A 20,994-nucleotide genomic window follows, 5' to 3' on the forward strand; every position below is an offset into this window, starting at 1 on the left:
TTCCCGGAGGCATATTAAACTGAATTTCTTTCACCTCTTCATTCAACAATTCACTGTTATTTAACAACTGAAATTCCAATACAATATCTCCACTTGACTCTTTGTTTTGAACTTGAGTAAAATCCTTTTTAAAAAATCCTTCAATTTTCTCTACTATCACAGAGGTAAATGATTCTAATATTTCTTTAAAGAGATCCCCAATCAGTATTTGTGTCTTTAATGATGTTTATAATAGTGATCCTTCAAGACTTTCAACAAAGCCAGCCATTTCTCTTTTTCTTTTTCTCCAACCACTTTGAACAATGCTGGATGTTAACAGCTTTAACGAGAGTTAAGTTTCAGTTTCACGCCCTATTAAGCACAAGCGCCATTTTCTTCCTTTCTTCAATCAACTTCCAAAAGTAATGATTTAAGCATGAAATTAAGGGCTTGTTACTTGCAATTGTCTGCGTAGATAAACACCTTAAATCTCAATAAAGATTGAAGAGACGGTTGCGATGTTTTTTTCTGCTTAAAGCAGAAGTGCCCTGGATCTCGGAGTTTCACCGGATTTCCTGGGGAGCTCTCGCCCTCCTAGCCCCCAAAGCTATTTCAGGGGCTTTTGAGGAGCTCTACCCCCATCCGATTGCTCTCCTTTCCCTCTTCTCCCGAGGGAAAAGTTTTCCAGCCATCGGACAGCTGATTTGCACTGTCAGAACGGCTAACAAGATCACAGGGCTGGCACTCCAAAAAAGAGCATCCAGCAACGTCAGCGGTGCCGGCGGAAGTCAAAAGTAAAACTTTATTGGATACACCATGTTGGTACTGAAGAAACAAAACCAGCTCTGGTTTCCTGCACAAATGCTTGCCCAATTAAACAACCCTGCTCCTTCTCCTCCTTATATAGGTGCTCGTGTAGCACTTTGTTGATTAGTTGCATGCACACCGCAGGTGCTCCCCAGTGGTGGGTTGCTCCCGATTTGCTCTGATTCTTGTGAACTGGTAGTAACAGCAGCAGGAGGCTCCACCTACCCACCCGTACATCATCATGAACAATCTGCGCATGCACAGAAGCCTTTGCGCATGCACACACACATGCTCCCACTGCAAACTGGTAGCGGAGGTAAGTTGAACCCACCCCTGGTGCTCCCTACAGCTCAAAAAGCATGACTCAATAATTGGAAAAAACCCTAAAGGACAATTGAAAGCGGTTTCCCACTCACTGCCTTCTTTTATTCTTACTCGGTAATATGCTTCTCTCAGGTCAGTTTGGTGAATACCTTTCCCTTGGCCAGAAGAGGCAATCGCGTGCAAAGCGCATGCACAAGAGAACCGGTAGTAAAGCTGGTTAGAACCCACCATTGATGCCAACCCCAATATCATTACCTCTACCATTTTCGAGGTTACTATGAAACATATAGTTTCCTCATGGCTTCCTGATCTCAGGATTAATGGTTCGGTTAGACATTTGGCTGGTAGGCCCCCAGTAAGGGAGCCATTGACTTGCTTAAACTTCACAGATTGTCTCAATTTTTTAAGTCTCAGTCCAGTGGTAGGTTCCTCCCCGTTCAGCCTGGTTCGGCCGAGCTGGTAGCGGTGACGATATGACGTCACCAAACCGGTTCTCTTTGTTTGGGAGCTGGGGGCCCCCACCCCCCGCCCCCCCGTGTTATTCTTACCTTTTATTTGGCCCCACCCCCAATCTATTGCTGCCTCCCGGGTCCCAGCTGATCGGCTAGAAAGAAAAAAACTGTTTAAATTCTTGCCGCAGGGCTTCAAAGGGCCGTCCTACAGCTGATCAGTGTTAAAAGGCAGTGTGGTGGTAGACCGGGGCCTCCAAAAACGAATGTGTAGACTGGGGCCTCCAAAAACAAATGGGTAGACCAGTGCCTCCAAAAACAAATGAGTAGACAGTACAGCTCTGCAAGCAGTTAAAAGCCTGATAGACCAGTACCTCTGCTAAATCCTAAATAATTGTCACATGACCATCAAGCCACGCCCACAAAATAAGCCACACCCACAGAACCGGTAGTAAAAATTTTTAGAACCGACTTCTGTCTCAGTCCCATCTTTTCCACAGTTCTCAGATTGACCAAGCAGTGGGGTACTGAGCAGTCTATCAGGGCCATAAAGACACTCCTCACCGCTGAGTGAGGCATTAGCATCTCCACCTGGGCAGTCAATTGGGCGATGATTCTACTTACCATTGGATCATCATCACCCTCGCTGTTGCTTTCATAGAAGACCAGGTTGGGGTTGCTGGGAGTCGGAATTCCCTCCCCTTTGCTAGAGGGGGAAGAGATCTCCATGACCTGCTATGCCACCCGCGTCTTCTCTTTTCCCCTCTTCTGCACCTTCTTGGCCTTTGGCTGGCCTGAGCCCCTTGTTGCCGATATGGGTTGTGGGGCTAGGCAGTTGGCTGCTCGATGACCCTCTTTTCCACATTGGAAGCAGGCTCCAGGCAGGTGCAATGGGTTCTCCCTAGGGGTGGCAGGAGGGGCTGTTGATCCCTTGAGCATTGGTAAGCATCTCTCCTGGCCTCAGGGGCAACTCTCATATGCTGTGTGCTGATGGTACTCCAACAGGTCTAGCTCCACTGTGATCACCAGCTGGTACCATGCCCTGAGATTGTCTGGAATTCCTCAAGGCAGGCAATTTTGGTACAGCTCCTTATTTAGTCAGTTTCAGAAGTGGTAGACTAGTATCCATCCTCTCAGCTTCCCAACTAGGCTATGATACTCCTGAATGTATTCGGCCACTCGCCGACTCTGCTGCCTTATGGCACGGATCGTAGATTCTGCTCAGTGGACCTTGAAGTACATCCAGGAGGACATCTGCTTTCCCCAGCTTGGACGCTCCTTCATCGTGGGTGACATTACCCACTCTGCTGCCTCATCCTTTAGGTTGGACGTGATGGCATTCACACAGGCAGCTTTTTCTGGGTGCATTGCCCCATACTGCTCCAGAAGATTCCACACCTGGTTCAGGAAGTAGGCTAGTTTCTCCGCCCACCCATCAGACATGATTTTTAGAGGCAGGGGATCCTGATCATCCCAAACTAGCTGCTGGAGGGATTCCCTGGGCTTGCCCCTTAGCTGCACAGGGGCAATGTCAGCTCCTGCTGGGGGAGCCCCAGCTCCTTGGACAATACTCTCCAGTCACTCTCTGTGGTGGAGAAAGGGAGGGGGCTACCGACACTTGGCCCATCCTAAGCCCCATTCCCAGGACTGACACTGGCATTGCTCCCTGCATCTCCATTTTGGCAAATATTTCATGCAGTTGCTCCACAGATGGGCTACGGCATGCTGTTAGGAATTTCCACTCCCCTGACTCTTCCTAGTCTGCAGCCCTCCGTACCTTTATTTACTCTCTTGAGTCATGGCCACTCCAGATGGAACCAAGGGGAACTCCAACTCAACTGCATTCTCCACTCTACTTGGTCATCGTGCCTTCGAATCAGGGCAAATGGATCCAGCTACAATCCCCTCCTCATGCACCGTGGTTACTCCGTCTTCTCTACTCTCTGTTGTGGCCGCCGGTGGCTAGCAGAGCTGGCAGCAGTGTCAGACAGTGAGGAGATTGGGAAGAACTTGGGCCAGTCCTGGGGGCTGGGGAAAGCTCGGACAAGGGCTCTGCGTCAGAAGCAGAGAGGGAGATAGACAGCAGCGAGGCAGAAAAACAGCTGGAGACCGTTCCCAGTGTGTGCATGTGCAGAGCTGCCAGAAGACAAGAACAATTAAGCAGGGTCGACTTGGGGACAAGGCCACACCTTGGAGATAATTGGCCCCTCCCATAGGACATAAAAGAGGAGTGAATGGGACGTAGGCTTTTGCAGGAAGCAATTAGTTCATTTGGTTGATTCAAGATTGGAAAGTTCTGTTCGTGACTCTAATAGAATCTGTGTCAAGTTTGGCCTTGCCCTGCATTTGGAAATTGGTTCTCTGGCAGTGTTCCAAGTGAGATATGGTGGGTGTTGATAAACATTCCTCTGAAAGACTGTTTGCCAAAGCCTTGTTGACTGGGAATGACAGTAATTCACAGTTGTTGGCTGGAATTAATACTTTGCTTCATGGTTTCTAAGAAAGCCTAGGTCAGAACACTCTCACTTTGGATGGTGTTACCACTGTCTGCACTCCGGCATCCACTTGAACGACTACTGGTGGCTCCCTAGGGGGGAGCAATCCCGGCTTCACTGTGGCATCAGCTTTTTGCTCTGTTCTGGACATTGTTAGGTCACATCTCTCTTGGGTTTCCCTAAGTAAACTGAGTTGAGTTAGGAGAGCAGGTTTAATGTCAACTGTCTAATTAACGAACCCAAAACAAGGAAACACTTAGAAGAATTGAATTTCCAAAAGTAATTTATTGGATACACCATGTTGGTACTGAAGAAACAAAATCAGCTCTGGTTTCCTACACAAATGCCTGCCCAGTTAAACAACCCTTCTCATTCTCCTCACTCCTGGTTGATCACATTGTCCAATTATGTTTGTTGTGACAACAGTCCATCTCTTTCTCAAGCACCTATAGCGGTGAGTTTACTGGCTCCAAGCTCTCTGCCTACATTCTCCACATTCCATCTCCCTCCTCCCAGTTCATTGGCAAGTTGAAAAGCAATAGATTTGAAAGAAGCAAAGCCGTTCAATCTTGATGGCCACAGCATGATTTTAAGCAATACTGAATTCCTAATTATTCCCCTCTTGTTCCCTTGCCTGTCACCTGTGAATTAATTAAGCTTAACTTGGTTTAAACTGGAAAGGCAATAGAATGGCTGCTTGGGATGTGAATGTGACTCAGAGTGCTGAGAAATTCAGTCCGAAGGAAGTTTGGAAGGCTGAAAGAATCTTATTTTATTCTTTAAAATAAGATTTTACTGAATCATACTGTATCTAGATCTGAATCAAATATGCCTCTCAGTTTTCCTTTTTGTCTCTGCCATTACCAAATGCACTCCACTTTTTCTCTTCTGAGATATACTTCCCCTTTCCTTTCTAAGGGGGAATTGGTGTGACCAGTGAAATCTGAACTAAAGGGATGAGGTGAGAATGTCTCTGCTTATTTGATAGCCTGAGTAACAGTTCATCTGAAGGCTAAGATCCTATACTATTCAGGAGCCTGTTTTCAGATCATACTATACAATCAATCTTCATAAACTATAATGATCCATCAATTGGATTTACACAACACACTAAACCATAAACTCAGATTAACAAAACAGTTCAGCATTCATGTAACATGCTATGTCCAAATACAATAACCACAGAATGATTTAATTTGATTCTCTGGTTTCCACATTATACTGCAATATAGAATACCCAAATTAGCCAAGCTGGTGAAAATTCAGTTTCCCTACTGTATTGCCAAAAATCTACCAAAAATGGAAGATAAGAACCCCACTATAGACAAAGGAAGAAATTTTGTCTTTAAAAAAATTAAATGTTCTCAAACATTTAAAAATAAGAGAAATTTTCCAGCAAACAATCTTTCACAACTGCAAAGATTACCATTTTCTGTCTAAAATAAAAAACTGTATAAAGCAATCTTCCCATTTATTTTTTAGATTGTTGTGAATTCTGCAATTTTATTATTAACTTAAAAAATGAAATAAAATGTACACAATTGCCAAAAAGTAACTTGTCAAATGTTTTATTTTTAAGAACTGCACATACCATAGAAAACATAAATAATTGGCAAAACTTAATCATATTTCATTTTATTATGATTTAATTACAATAAAGCTATAACTTAACAAATATAATAGGAAAGAGAGATTAGGAGACATTCCATATGAACTATGATATTACACTGCTAATCAGTAATAAAGACAATAGAAAATTCTTTTCTGCTGTGGCTCCGCCCTCTGGAATATTCTCCCATTGGAGGTGAAGTCCATCCCCCACCTCCTGGTCTTTCAGAAAGTCCTAAAAAATTGGCTCTGCCACTTGGCCTGGGGTCCTGACAGGGGCCTTCAACATTGGGGGTGTCCTATGGGGCAAGAATATTCTCATCCTCCGGCTGCCCATCACCTTGGTTTTTAATTTTTAACTTTTCTATTCAATTTTAACTTATATTGTAAGCTGCCCAGAATCATTATATCAGTGAGATGGGCAGCAGAAAATTGGAATTGAATGGGATACACAAAGTCATAGCAATATATGCCATACTTTTTCTAATGAATAGGTATGACCAAAGTTTTCTTTCTACATCTCTCAGTATTTACTTAGAAGAGGATACTATAAAAATAATTCTTTTTTTTTATTGAAAAGTTTTTAAAAATTGAAGTGGTTCGGGAATAACGAGAGGCACAACCAAGCAAGTGACAACAGCTCTTTAATTTACAGTGAGACTTCAGCAAAAGCTCAGAGGCTGCAGCCCTCCTTATATACAATCCTGGAGGGACTGTCAGCCAATCAGAAACATAGGCAGGTTTGAAACTCCCGCTCAAAAGTATCAATACATAACACCCCTCCCTTCCCAGAAGGCACTAACATTTAAATATTTACATAAGTACACACAAAATCTCGCAGGTGCCCAGGCCGAGTTCTCGTCCTAGTTGACCTGCGCAGTTCAGTGTTTGGTGGGGCGTCGAGCTGGTCGGAGGGACTTTTTGTCTCTCCCGGCTCCGCCAATGGAACCTCCTGGATTTTGTCCGGGGCGTGGTTATCCCCGGTTGGGAGTGGCGACTCGCTGGGGCAGCGCTGGAACCAGGGCTTGTCAGCTAAGTATTCTCGCGAACCTGGGCTTGAGTTAGCTGTTTGGGGAAAGTTGTTATAGTTAGGCTCGGAGATATCTAAATTGATGTTTGCTTCGCCGACTACCCTTCTTCTCAGTTGGTCTATGTGGCGCTTCCAGAGTCTGTCTACTCCTACGTCTACCGTATACGATTTCGGGCCTGTTATGCCCACTATGGTTCCTGCAACCCATAGAGGTCCGCTGGCATAGTTGCGAGCGAACACCGGGGACCCAACCTGGAACTGTCTTAGTCCAGATGTCTCTCCCCTGAAATTTTCGTGCGAGTAGTTGGGGTGAAGCCTATCTAACACGCACCGGAGCTTCCTGCCCATGAGGAGCTCGGCTGGGCTTCTCCCTGTGGCTGTGCATGGTGTGGCATGCTGAACAGCTAAGAATTGGTCTATCCTGGCCTGCCAGTCCCCGTTATCAAGTCTGGATAGGGCCTCTTTGGCCGTTCTTACAAAACGTTCGGCCAATCCGTTAGAAGCCGGGTGGAACGGGGCCGATAGGGCATGGCGAATGCCCAGTCCGGCCAAGTAACCCTCGAACAGGGTTGCCGTGAACTGAGGCCCGTTGTCAGATACTAGAGTATCCGGTAGGCCATGTGTGGTGAATAGTTTGCGAAGGGCTTTAATAACTGCCTTGGCTGTGGTAGAGGGCATTAGAATTATTTCGAGCCATTTTGAGAAGGCATCTACTACAATTAAAAACGTTTGCCCATGGAAGGGGCCAGCGAAATCGATATGGATTCTCCCCCATGGCCCTTTTGGTTTCTCCCACTCTCGGATGGGCGCTACCGGGGGATCGGGGCGAGACTCCTGGCAGGGTCTGCACTTCCCCACCCACTCGGAGATAACTTGGTCCATGTTGGGCCACCATACATAGCTGCGGGCTAAACTCTTCATTCTGACAATGCCCGGATGCCCTTCGTGCAGCAATTCTAAAAGCCTTGTTGGCACCACCACCCTGTCGCCCCACAACAAACAACCACCTTGCGTAAACAGTTCGTTTCGTTTGTTTACAAAACCTTGGTATTCCCCCCCATCCACCTTGACCGGCCACCCTTTCAGCACCCACCCCATCACAGTGCGAATGATCGGGTCCCTGGCTGAGGCTTTTGCCACTTCGGCAGAGGAAATAGGTCCCAAGGTTACTGAGTCCAGTAGAAGGACGGAGGCCTCTGGTGTTGGATTGGTCAGTAAGTCAGGCAGGGGGCAGTGACTGAGGGCATCCGCGTGACCCAGGGTCCGTCCAGGTCGATGCACAAGTTGATATGAATAGGCCGAAAGAAAAATGGCCCATCTAGTCAAACGTGGGGAAAGGGCAGCGGGGGTGGGCCTGTCGCCTGCCAAAAGTCCTAGCAAAGGCTGGTGATCAGTCACAAGTTCGAATTGCCGGCCATAGAGGTATTCGTGGAACTTTTTAACCCCCGCAATTGCAGCCAGAGCCTCTCTGTCCAACTGACTATAGTTCCGCTCTGCGCTTGACAGGGTGCGAGAGTAAAACGCAATGGGCGCCTCTAGGCCGTTCGGCAGTCTATGGCCTAGGACGGCACCAACTCCTACGGGGGAGGCATCACAAACTAATACAAGCAGTAGCGCTGCATTGTATTGTATTAGGAAACTGTCTTCTGATAGAAGTTCCTTTACTGCCTCAAAAGCGGCAGCTTGTGGTTTCCCCCAGACCCATGGTACATTCTTCCCCAATAGTTTGTGTAGGGGATCTGCGACGGTAGCTTTGTCTTTCAGGAACATTGAATAAAAATTGAGCAGTCCAAGGAAGGCTTGGAGCTCTGCTTTGGTCTTGGGGGCAGGTGCGCTCCTAATAGCTCTCACCTTGCTTTCGGTAGGGTGGATGCCTGTGCCGTCCACCCTGTACCCCAAAAATTCAATGGAGGGGACAGCGATCATACATTTGTTCTTTTTAAGTTTAAGTCCCGCTTCCCTAAATCTAGACAGGACGTTCCTTACTCTGTCCCCTAGCTGACGTTCGTCCTGGGTGCTGACTAGAACGTCATCGAAATAGGGCACCACTCCAGGGAGCCCTTGCAGAAGGCGCTCCATGGTGCTTTGAAATAGGCCGGGTGCGACGCTCACCCCAAACTGGAGCCTGGTGCATTTAAATGCACCCCTATGAGTCACAATCGTTTGCGCCTCTGCCCTGGCATCATCAACTGGTAATTGTTGATAGGCCTGAGCCAAGTCTAATTTAGCAAAAAAATTTCCGGGCCCCAGGGAGTGTAGTAGATGATGCACGATCGGCACCGGATAGGCGCTCGGCAAAGCCTTGTTGATCTTGCACTTGTAGTCAGCGCAGATCCTAATTGAACCATCAGACTTTACTGGGGTCACTATAGGGGTTTCCCACTTTGCATGGTCAACGGGAACCAACACCCCTTGTTTAATTAATTTGTCCAGTTCCGCATCGATCTTCGGTTTCAATGCGAAAGGCACCCGTCTGGCCTTGAGTCTTATTTCGGCTACGTTGGGGTCTAAATTAAGGGAGATAGGGGTCCCCACATACTTGCCCAATGTGTCCCCGAAAACATCCTGGAACTCAGTCAGGAGACTGTCTTTTAACGATGACTTGAGCATCTGGTGGACGCCGGTGAAGCCCATGCCGAGGGCTCGGAACCACCCCATGCCGAGAAGGCTGGGAAGCTGCTTCGTGACGATGGTCAGCGGCAGGTCTCTTTCGTAGTCTCCGTAGGTGACTCGGAACGTGCCCACGCCTTCGAGGGGGACTCGGTTCCCCTGGTAGTCTAGGATGCGCAGTCTCTGTTTGGAGAGCTGGTCCTTCCGGAACGATGGCAGGAGGGTCTTTAGGGTCGCCCAAGACATTATGGAGAGAGCCGATCCGGTGTCGATCTCCATCGAGCATGGCTTGCCGTTGATTTCGACCACCTTGCTGACTTTGTCCTCGATTTCCGCGTTGGCCTGGTCTATGTGAATGCTGCGGCCATCTCGAGGTTCAAATTTGCGCCGTTTTTTCGCGCCGCCTTCTCTCGTTGGCTGTTTCTGGCGCGCTGATTCTGGTTGGCTGCGGCGCTCACGTGGTTGGTGTTTTCTGGGCAGAATGGCTCTACAGACTCACGCCAAGTGCCCTTTTTTCTCGCAACGCCTGCAAATCGCCTCCCTGTACTTGCAGGACAGTCTGTCATGGTGCCCTCCACAGCTGGGGCAGCTTCGCCACGGGCTGCCCGTGTCTTTTCTCTGGTGCTCTGTTCGGAAGACGTCCTCATCTGACTCGGACTCCGAGCTGGATCCGGCGTCTTCTCTGTGCACCGGGGCAGATTTGGGGTTATCTTTGCTGATCAGCGGACGCTGCAGCGTTTCTGCGGCTTTTGTGGAGGCTTCATGAGCCCTGGCCTCGTCTAGGGCTCCAGCAAGCGTCTAATCAGGCTTGGCAAGCAGGCGCCGTTGTAGCCTAATGTCCCGAACGCCACAGATAAGTTGCTCAAGCAACGCATCGTCCAAGTCTCTATAGTCGCAATGAGTTGCGGCTTTTCTCAGGCTGGCCATGTAAGCACTGACCGGTTCTCCCTCTCGCTGAACGTGCTGTCTGAGTTGGTATCGTTGCACGAACTTGGAGGGCACGGGAGCATAGTGAGCCCGGAGCGTGGCCATCAGGGTGTCCCAGGAGACGGTCTGGACCGGAGTTGGCTCACACAGTGACTCTGCCATCTCGAACACGTCAGGTCCGCAGTGGCTTAGGAAGAGGGCTCTCTTCCGATTAGTGGAGAGCCCTTGCATGTCGCTGGCTTCGAGCGAGCATTCGAACCTTGTTAGGTACGAGACCCATTTTTCGCGGGTCGGATCAAAAGGCTTGGGCGGAACGTAGGCAGACATGTTCGGTATGTCTCCTGTAGTTCGCCTCGTCGCCTAGCTGAAGCTCGTATCTCACTGGTTTGCTTCTTGTGCTCTCTATCCCATCCTCGTCGCCAATGAAGTGGTTCGGGAATAACGAGAGGCACAACCAAGCAAGTGACAACAGCTCTTTAATTTACAGTGAGACTTCAGCAAAAGCTCAGAGGCTGCAGCCTTCCTTATATACAATCCTGGAGGGACTGTCAGCCAATCAGAAACATAGGCAGGTTTGAAACTCCCGCTCAAAAGTATCAATACATAACAAAAATGTTACACATATTTTCCTCTCCCTCCTCCCCCCTCCTGCCCCAACCCTCCCCCCGCCCGGACTTCCCAGAGCAAATACAGGGTATAGCATTTAACAAACATAAAAAAAAAAACATACGCTAACTATCTATAGATTTATCTCCCTCTTGCACTTTAACTCCCCTTGTTCATATCTAAATATAACTATTTAAACCAATTATTGCTTGAAAGTAGTCAATCCACCTTCGTTCTTGTCCGTTCTTCAATAATAAGCAAGTCTTCTTTCTTCCAGTATTACACAATCAGAGCCCAGTTACAATTAACCATCACATCTCCAACCCTTACATATATTAACACATTAACAAAATATTTTAACCAATCTCAAATAAAATATATTGTAAAAACCTTATTTTTACTTTTTACCCCATAAACTTATATTGATTCTTCCTGAAAACATTCCTTACTTAATAGCTTTGCATAAACTTATTCATTTTATTCTCTACAAATCCACTACGTATAATCAAATACCATCTTCACTATTTAATATCTATTAAAAATATTGTAAAAACCTTCCCTCAACCCTTGCACCACTTATATTTTTCTTATAACCCACAAGTTTATATTTATTCTTCAACAAAACATTCTTTAATATAACATTAATGTAATTTAAAACAAAGTATAAAGGTTTAAGTAATATCCTTCTTCTAACCCATAAACTTATATTAAATGATCCACACTGTCCATAACTTTTATATCCACAATATTTTTCTTTTAACCCATCAGCTTATATAAATTCTTCAACAAAGCAGTCCTTTCGTAAGACAAAAGTGAAAGTTTGGTCAGTGGCCCATAACAATTCAAACATAACATTACTTAATATAACTTTTCAGAACAAATCATGTCCCTAAATATAAGTAAATCATTCATTTTCACTATAATATAACTTTTCAAAACAAATCATATCCCTAAATACAGGTATAGTCATTCATTTTCACTATTACTATCCTCCCCAACAAGGAGGGTTATAATTTTTCAATCTCCATTTTTTCCTGACTTTTTTGCGAACCTTCTTCTTCAGTCTTATTCCTCCGCCTTCTTTTATTTTTATAAGTTCTTGAATTTTCAACTGAAGTTGCTGTACCTTACAATCTTGTTCTCTTTGCAAAGTAGTTCCTTTCAGTAAACACACCTTTTTAACTGCGATAGAGAGTCCATTTTTGTAAAAAAATTGTAAAGTTCCACTTCGAATCCTCCTTCTTATATTAAAAATCCCAACGTCTCCTGACAATTTTCCAGTTGACTGTATTAAAGCCTCTGGAGAAATCTCTCTCAGTATTTCCTGGTTACGCTCCTTCAAACCTCTCAGCCTTTCCTTCTTAATTTGAAAAACATCTATTCCGTTTTCCAAAGGCACATTAAACTGGATTGTTTCTCCCACCTCTTCATTCAGCTGCTCACTATTATTTGGCTTCTGAAATACTGATACAGTATCTTCACTTGTATCTTTGTTGCAAATTTGAGTAAAATCCTTCTTGAAAAACCTTTCCATTCTTTCCACTAACGCGGAGGTAAATGATTCTAAAATTTCTTTAAACAGATCCACAGTCAGTATTTCTGTATTTACTGATGTATATAATGGTAAGCCTTCATCACTTTCAAAAAAGCCAGCCATTTTTTTTCTTCCCAATAAAACTTTCACTTTATACTTTTCCAGCAGCTAAATCAATTATTCCAATTCTTAAGTGGTACAAGTCTTTTTTTAGAAATAATTTTTAAATCCTTCTCCTTTTAAGATAAAATCCTCTTCTTTTAAACAGGGGCTTTCAACACAACATAATACTTTGTATCTAACTTTCACTTCTTCACGCCCCGTTAGAATCAAACGCCATCTTACTTTCCCTTTCTCCCATAGAAATTCAGAGGGAAGTGATAGACTTTTCGGAGTTTAAAGTTTAGTACTTGCAATTTTAGTTTCTCCTGTATTTGCTCTGCCAGCTTTCAAGTCCATAAACTTTTTTAAAATTGAGTTGCTGGGGTGGTTGCGGCGTCTAGTTCTGCTTGAAGCAGAAACATCCCGGGTCCGGAGCAATGACGGGCTTTCCGGGGAGCTCTCACCCTTTAAGCCCCAGATTTAAAAAGAAACCTGGGGCTCTTGGGGAGCTCTACCCACATCCATCGGCTCTCTTTCCCCCCTTCTCCCAGGGGGAAAGTTTTCAAGCCACTAGACAGCTGATTTTCGCTGTTCTAATGGCTCTAACGGAATCCCGGGGCTGGTGCTCACAAAGGAGTGTCTTTCGGCGCCGGCGGAGCCACCGGAATCTATAAAAATAATTCTTTATGCTCTCATTCTTATTCCTTTCTTATGATAATTTTATGATCCAGGCAAATAATAGTAGATAATATTGGATCAAAAGACTTACTTAGACAATAAGATTTATATATAATATAATAAAAAGGTAGGAAAACAATTAATAGACTGATGTCTATTAGGATAGAAGAGCACAGTTCTCCCAGATGAAATGTTTTAGAACAAATTTAGAACAATTTTAGAACAAATCCAGCAGTCATGCAGTTAATTTATTCACAATTTTTAGACCATTTTACTTAAAAGATTATTTGAAGGATTTATTTCAATATGGTAAAGGTAAAATCAGCTAGAAAACAAAACAATGTTTTAAAACATTCCTATTACTGTGGAATATATTGGATTAATTGTTGCTGGAAAGGAATGGAAAAATATTTGAAATGTTTCTTTTTTCAAATTAGTATTAACCAAAAAAACCAAAATTATCTACAGATAATTTTATCCTATTAAGTTCTAAACCCACACATAGGTACACACATATATACACAAAGATAATATGGACAAATGAAATAACATTTTCAGATATGGTAGGAAAGTAAAATGATAGTATTCTGATAAATATTCTAAATGTAATTAAATAATCATATTATACAAGGAAAATTAAAAAACAAAAATCAGCATTTTCAGCGGAAAATTAATAAAATATTAGAAAATTACATTATTAACCAAATTTTAATGCAGCAAAGAAGAAATGAAAACAACTTAATAAGCATTGTTTTATTACATATGGAAACAGACAATGCTTTGAAGTCACCTATGACATGTGGAACATTTCAGAAAGTCATCATAACATAATTTCTATTCTATTCATGATTATCTAAATATTTGCTGAATGATTGATGACAGTGGAGTCTTAACTTGTCAGATTCTCTTAAAGAGAGGGTAATTTATCATGAATTCTGCTGAAAAGCTAATAGTAGGCTACAATGCAATCAGTGACTACTGATTAATATGTTGTTAATATGCCAATTATCCAAATTTATGCTTCAACTACTGATGCAGAAGAAGAAGTTGTTGACAGTTTTTTTTAAAAAGGATGTCTTAAGTATAAAGGTAAACTTTTCCCCTGTCCAATTGTGTCTGATTCTAGAGTTGTCAGAAGACATTTCAGTGGTCATATGGCCAGCATGACTGGCCATATGCTGAGGTGCACGGAATCCTAATTTCAGATATTGTATTGTAACCTCAGATATGGAAAAAAATGTTTAGCTACTTATCTGGTCATTTTCTGTACACGGACTAAAGAATAGGAACAGGGCAAAAAAAAAAATCTCTTTGGGCAGCAAAATGTCTTGGTCTGGTGTTGAAGAGATTAGAAGCAAAGAAAACCTTTGCTTTTTTACTCAGTAGCCTGAGAATAAATCTGTCTTGTTTGTATCCTTTTCCATATTGGTGACCCATAGCTTTACCTATTTAAATCCATGTACAGCTCATCCATTCTGTTCCTTGTGATAATTTTTTTTCCTGCAAAGAAAAATATTGGAAGGACTGAAAAAAAAACACAAGGAGGTTATCAGTGAAAGATAAAATTTTCTTATTTCCTACCACCCATAAAATTATGTGAATGAGCAACATGATTTCACAGTAAAAACCTTGACGGAAAGCATCTTTAATCATATTATCTGTGTATTCTAAACAGAACTAGAGATGTTTTTTATAGATTATTGACTAGTTAAAAACAAAGCAAAGACTAGTAAATAAGGATAATTGAGCAATTTGCTCAATGGAGAAAAATTAAGAACTGGAATCTCTCAAAGAGCTATTTTGGGAACAAAGCTTTTTAATGTTAATTAATTATCTTGAAAAAAAAGCTGTCAACATTTTAATGTTTTTATATGAATATATATGTGTTCAATTCTGGTTATATCACAAAAATGATATAACAGAACTGGGAAAAGTACAGAACACATTCTCTAGCTTGGAAAAAAGGCAACTGGGGATATAACGAAGTGGTATAAAGTCATGCATAGCATACAGAAAGTATTTTTATCCCTCTCTCACAACACTGAGACCAGGAATCATCCAATGATTGGAAGGAGGTTTAGAATAAAGCCCTTTCCACTTTGCCTAAATAATCTGTGGAATTCATTACTACAGGATCTAGTGATGACCACTGACTTGGATGCTTTGAAAGGGCATTGGAGATATTAATGAAGGACAGGCAGTGGTGGGATTCAGCCAGTTCGCACCACTTCGGGAGAACTGGTTGTTAACTTTCTAAGCAGTTTGGCACACTGGTTGTTGGAAGAAATCATTAGGGCAGAGAACCAGTTGTTAAATTGCCTGAATCCCACCACTGAGGACAGGTATATTAATATTACCTACTGCCAAATTCCAGTTGCAGGGAAACAAGAGTAGAGAAGAAGTATAACTGGGTCCTCACAGGCACTGGTTCTGCTTTGCCATCCCAGCTGTTCCACTTCCTTCTCCCTAACCTCTTGTCACTGATTGCTCACTTACCTTTCAAAGCTCAGGAGGTTGGGGTAGGGAAGGAGGACAGGCCGCTCTGTTGCTGGGCCATGTGGCAGAATCCCACAAGTAGACATCTTTTTCTGAGCAAATAATAATGTTTAGTGAGAAAGTTCTCCTTCCCTCACTAAACACTAGCCTTAGTTCCCCCAGCATTAGCAAAATCCTTACCCTATTAGCATTGATGATGTTTCTTAGTTTGGGTAATGAAACTTCCACAAGAAAACAAACAAATTCAGAGAGCACCAAGGAGCCCTCAAAGAGGAGCATATTACCGTATTTTTCAGTCTATAAAACACTCTGGACAGTGGTGGGATTCAAGTAATTTAACAACCGGTTCTCTGCCCTAATGATTTCTTCCAACAACCAATTTTCCAAACTGCTCAGAAAGTTAACAACCGGTTCTCCTAAAGTGGTGCGAACTGGCTGAATTCCACCACTGGCTCTGGACCATAAGACGCACATTAGCTTTAGAGGAGGAAAACAAGAAAAAAAAAATCTGCCTCTGCCTCCCAGCATCCATCCAGTATTCATCTGGCTAGCATCCTGGCAGCAAACAGCAAACAGTCTGGTCAGCTTCAGCATGTTATTGCAGCCCCAGTACATGGCTTGTCAGGGCTCCACTCCATTGCACCCACCACCGGTCAACTGAGCGACAGCTGGATCCAGGCCTCCTGTAGCCCTGCTGATCAATGGGCTGGCTGACCGGAAACGCTGCTATTGCTACCTCCTCCATGTCTGCTGCCTCCGCCATGAACGCTGGAGCCTTTGCTGCCTAGCAGCTGATTGGCGGTTGGATCGGCCTCCCAGAATACTGCTGATCAACTGTTCTAGGTGGCAGGGATTGCTGCCATCACTGATGGCTGCCACCGACTATCCCCACCAGCTAGACAGCTGATCGGCAGTATTCCGGGAGGCTGACCCAACCACTAGTCAGCTGCTCGGCAGCAAAGGCTCCAGTGTTCCCTGGTGGCACCAATCCCCTCCCCCCACCGCAATATTCACTTTATAAGATGCAGACATTTCCACCCACTTTCGGGGGGGGAGTCCATCTTATAGACTGAAAAATAGAGTAATTTATGCTAACTCAATTGTGCTTTTTTCATAAAGATTTAATTGATATTTGAAGGTTTCAGAAGTCTTTGTCCAGTTTTGCAATGAAGAGTACTTGCAAATAAATTAGTGAGAGACCAAGATAATGATTTCTGCCACCACGAGTACATGAAATGGAACAAACTAAATTTCTAAATTTTAAGCATAACATAGCATATTTTGGGTAACCGCATAGGGTCTGCCAGGAGACTATATTTATATTTTGTTGGCTAATAACTAAAAGCTGATCATAATTTGAGTCTCATGTGGTATTTTGTGCATGGTTATAATCAATTCAATAATGTATTAATTTCATAGTCTTGTTTGTTGAAGTTTGATATTTGACTGGGTTTTGGCTATAAAAATAATAAAGAGCTATATTGCTTTGTTGCCAGTTTTTCGGATAAGATGCTGCTGTATGAAGGAGCACAAAGTATTTGATGAGTGAATTTATTTTCCATTATTAGATTTTTGGTAATTTTATGAAATTCTAGACGTCTCCTATTGTTTATTTTTTCTTTGTATTTCAATATCTGTATTATTTTTGTATAATTTTGCACTTTTATGAACTGATTCATAATTTCATCTTTCTTTTCCTTTGCATCTTTGTGTTTTATAATATTTGATTTCTACAAAATACTGGTCAATGACCAAAAAAGGGACTTTTTTGTTTTGCTTTATCAAAGTATGGTTAAGATTAAACAAAAAGGAAAAAAAAATAAAGAGCAATTTTGACAGAAATAAAGAATTGTTTTGGAAATGGAGGTAAACAGAGACCTTCTGCAGAATGAAGGGTATTAAGAATAAAAGTGATGATTTGGGGGGGGAATGAAATTGAAACAAGGAAATACTAGAAGGGGCATTTTTAAAGATTATAGGAATGATACCATTATGTCCAACAGTAGATTAAAATAAATCCCATTCTTGTCAATGTCCATGAAAAAAAAAGTCCTAAATCCTGAACCTGGGAAAAAAGATCTGCACATGTAATTAGTGCAAAAATGGAGAAATATTTGTGGATGTGGTTTGCTTATAGTGACAACTTGTAGGACATATGAGACGTCAGCGTCTGTGTTTGGTAATTGGAAGAATACCACATCCACATTTATTCCATTTGCAAAGTGAAAGGTAATAGCAATGTATGAAAAAAATAGAAGTGATTAATTTGCTAAATACACCTGAACAAATGCTGACAGTGAAAATTAGATTGTTTGATGCAGCAAGGACTATCAATCTGATAAAAAAGTATCAAAAGACTAAGACAACTGTGTTTGACAGAAAAAGTAAATGATTATATATTATACAGAGCCAGTATGATGTAACGATTAAGGTGCTGGTTTACAAACCAGGAGATTATGTGTTCTAGTCCTTTCATAGGTATGAAAGCAGTTTGGGAGGCTTTGGGCCAGTAACAATCAGCTCAACTCAGGGGTGAAATGCTCCCGGTTCGGACCGGATCACCCGATCGGGTAGCGATGGAGGCGGGTGGTTTGGAGAACCGGTAGCAAAAATCCTTGCCCCCCACCCCCCATGCCCAGCTGAGCCGCACAATCATCAGAGGCTTTTTTTTTAATTTTTAAAAGCATTTTTTTCTACAACCTCTTTGGCTGAAAAAATGCTTTTAAAAGTAAAAAAAAAAAAGCCTCTGATGATCGCGCGGCTCAGCTGGGATCATCAGAGGCTTTTAAAAGCATTTTTTCTACAATCTCTTCAAGAGGTTATAGAAAAAATGTTTTTAAAAGGAAAAAAAAAAAAGTTGGCCATGCCCACTCAATCGTATTACCCCCCACCAAGCCATGCCCAAAGAACCGGTAGTAACAAATTTTCACTACTGGCTCAACTCACCTTAGAGTTATTGTTGTGGAGAAAATAGGAGAAAGGAGTATTAGGTATGTTTGCAGCCTTGAGTTGCTAATGAGGCAGGATAAAAGTAAATGGCAACAAAGAAAAGCAAGTAGATAAATATGTATTTTTAGCATGTTAATTGTTGAAAACCTGTTAAGAAATGTGAAGATATGCAAATTCTGGAATTACAGTGATGAATAGTATGTAGTTTGTTAAAAGGAATCCATCTTTGTCAAAGGATGTGAAAACAATTGTGTAAGAGTGCATTTCTGTCTGTATTCTCACATAAATTGAGCATGTCAAGAGAAATGAAGCAGTTGAAGACAGTTTAGTTGAGCATGTTGGCAATTCAAGAAAAGACATAATAAAAATGAATGGATACTGAATAAACGTGAAGGCAAAAGATAGGACTAGTATGAAAAAACTTTGCGGTGGTTTGCACATTTAGGGAATGATCAAATGAGATCAAAATATCTGACAAAATAAATGGAGAAGACATTGTCAGATGTTACTCATGAACTCAAATGGTGAGAACAAAAACATTACATAGGAAGTAATATAGGAGAATAATTTTTAAGGGTAGAAAGATATGGAAAGGCATGGTGAATGGAATTGTTATAAACAAAGTTGGTATCCTTTTTCCTTATTGCTTACCTTCTACTTCTGTTACTTTCTATTTCATATTGTTTTTCTTCATTTTGTATTTCATAGCTTAATTTTAACAGGAGACTGGGGAATACACACACACACACACACACACACTGTACATAGAATAAAACAGAGAAGCTTTGTGTTTTGAGTGATAAAGCTGATAATTTTATGGTATAAATGTAAATAAAGATTTAGAAAAATAATCCAGAGTTGCACATAAAGTAACTTTTAATCAAGGTCAGTTTCGCTATGAATTGCAAAATGGAACTTTAAAAAATGTTCTGTATTGTTACTGTAAACCTGAAGAAAAAAATGTAGGTGGGAATCATCTTTCTGAAGTTATCCTTTAATCTTATATATTAGCAGAAATCCCCTTTCGTCTTGGGCAGAGTCCTTATCTTATACTATGCTTCCTTCCCTGGAGAATCTGGTTATTATGACTCCACATCATGTGTTCCGATGCACGATCTTCTTCATATTTTCATCTCTACTTATCTAATTTCCAGTCTCCCCCAGATGGGTCTAATTTATGGCAATCTGGATCATGATTTTAGTACTTTGATGGCCATTTCAAGAAGAGAAAATCGGTGTCTGCCTTAATGATTAGAAACAAAATAGTAGAGAGAAACAAAAGTTAAAATAGTTTAGTCTTTGTTAAACATACAAACATAGACATAGGCAGCCAAAAAAATTAGATTCATTGGACATTATGAATACAGCACACAGATCACATCGAATGGAATAAATGATTCATACGAACTTAGTTCTGAGTTTGTTTTCTGCACAGTAAGCACTGTCAACATCTATTATACGATTTGGAAATCAAACACACATTAACTGAATCACCAAATTGCAGATCCCATCTATTTTCGATATCACTATTGCATTATTATTGCCAACTATTTGGTTAGGCTGCCAGATTAATTTCTTTTAATATTACATTGATATCTTCATTGATTAGAATTTCTGAACTTCTTAAGGGAGGATTTGGACTCCCAGATTAGGAATTTTACCATCAAGCGGTGGCTGTAACATGGCTTAAGGATTGGATAACTCTTAAAAATAAAAGGGTACTAACAATAGAAGGCCATGACCTACAGTTGGGCTGGCACGCGTTCATCTGGGAGGGAAAAAATAAATTTCATACATATTTTCAGAGACATCAGGTAAGAGATGCCTTGTTAGATGTGTGGGGGAAAATCAAGAGAAATCCTTACACAAAAATCCTGAGATGGCTATCGACCATGGGAGCAATGATTTACCCCAACGTATTAGACTGGAATAAGGTAGTGACATACAAAGAGCTATTGGATTGGCAACGAAAACTTAAATCTAACCAAGATCTAAAATCTCAAGGGATAGAAATAGATTGGTGGCCATATTTACAAATTCAAACAAGATATAAAAAAGATTTAGAAAATTTCGGCTTCCAAAGAGAACAACAAGAATTGGATAAAATATTATTAGGGACAGAGGAAAAAATGATAACCAAAACTTACAATTGTTTTTTAAAATTTAAAATGGAGAAGGAAACAGTGAAAGAAACTATGATAATTTGGGCCAAAAACTTTGAATATAACACCGAATTGGAACATTGGGAAAAATTATGGGAGAAAAATTATAAATTAACAATGTTGGCAGCTTACAAGGAAAACATGTACAAAATATTTTATCGTTGGCATCTACTCCTGGCAAGGTTGGCCAAAATGTTCCTCAATAAATCAGCAAACTGTTGGAGATATAACCATGAAC

Source organism: Pituophis catenifer, unplaced genomic scaffold (genome assembly GCF_029215685.1).
Source record: "Pituophis catenifer annectens isolate HBS135680 unplaced genomic scaffold, rPitCat1.0.hap2 SCAF_8, whole genome shotgun sequence".
Lineage (NCBI taxonomy): Eukaryota > Metazoa > Chordata > Lepidosauria > Squamata > Colubridae > Pituophis > Pituophis catenifer.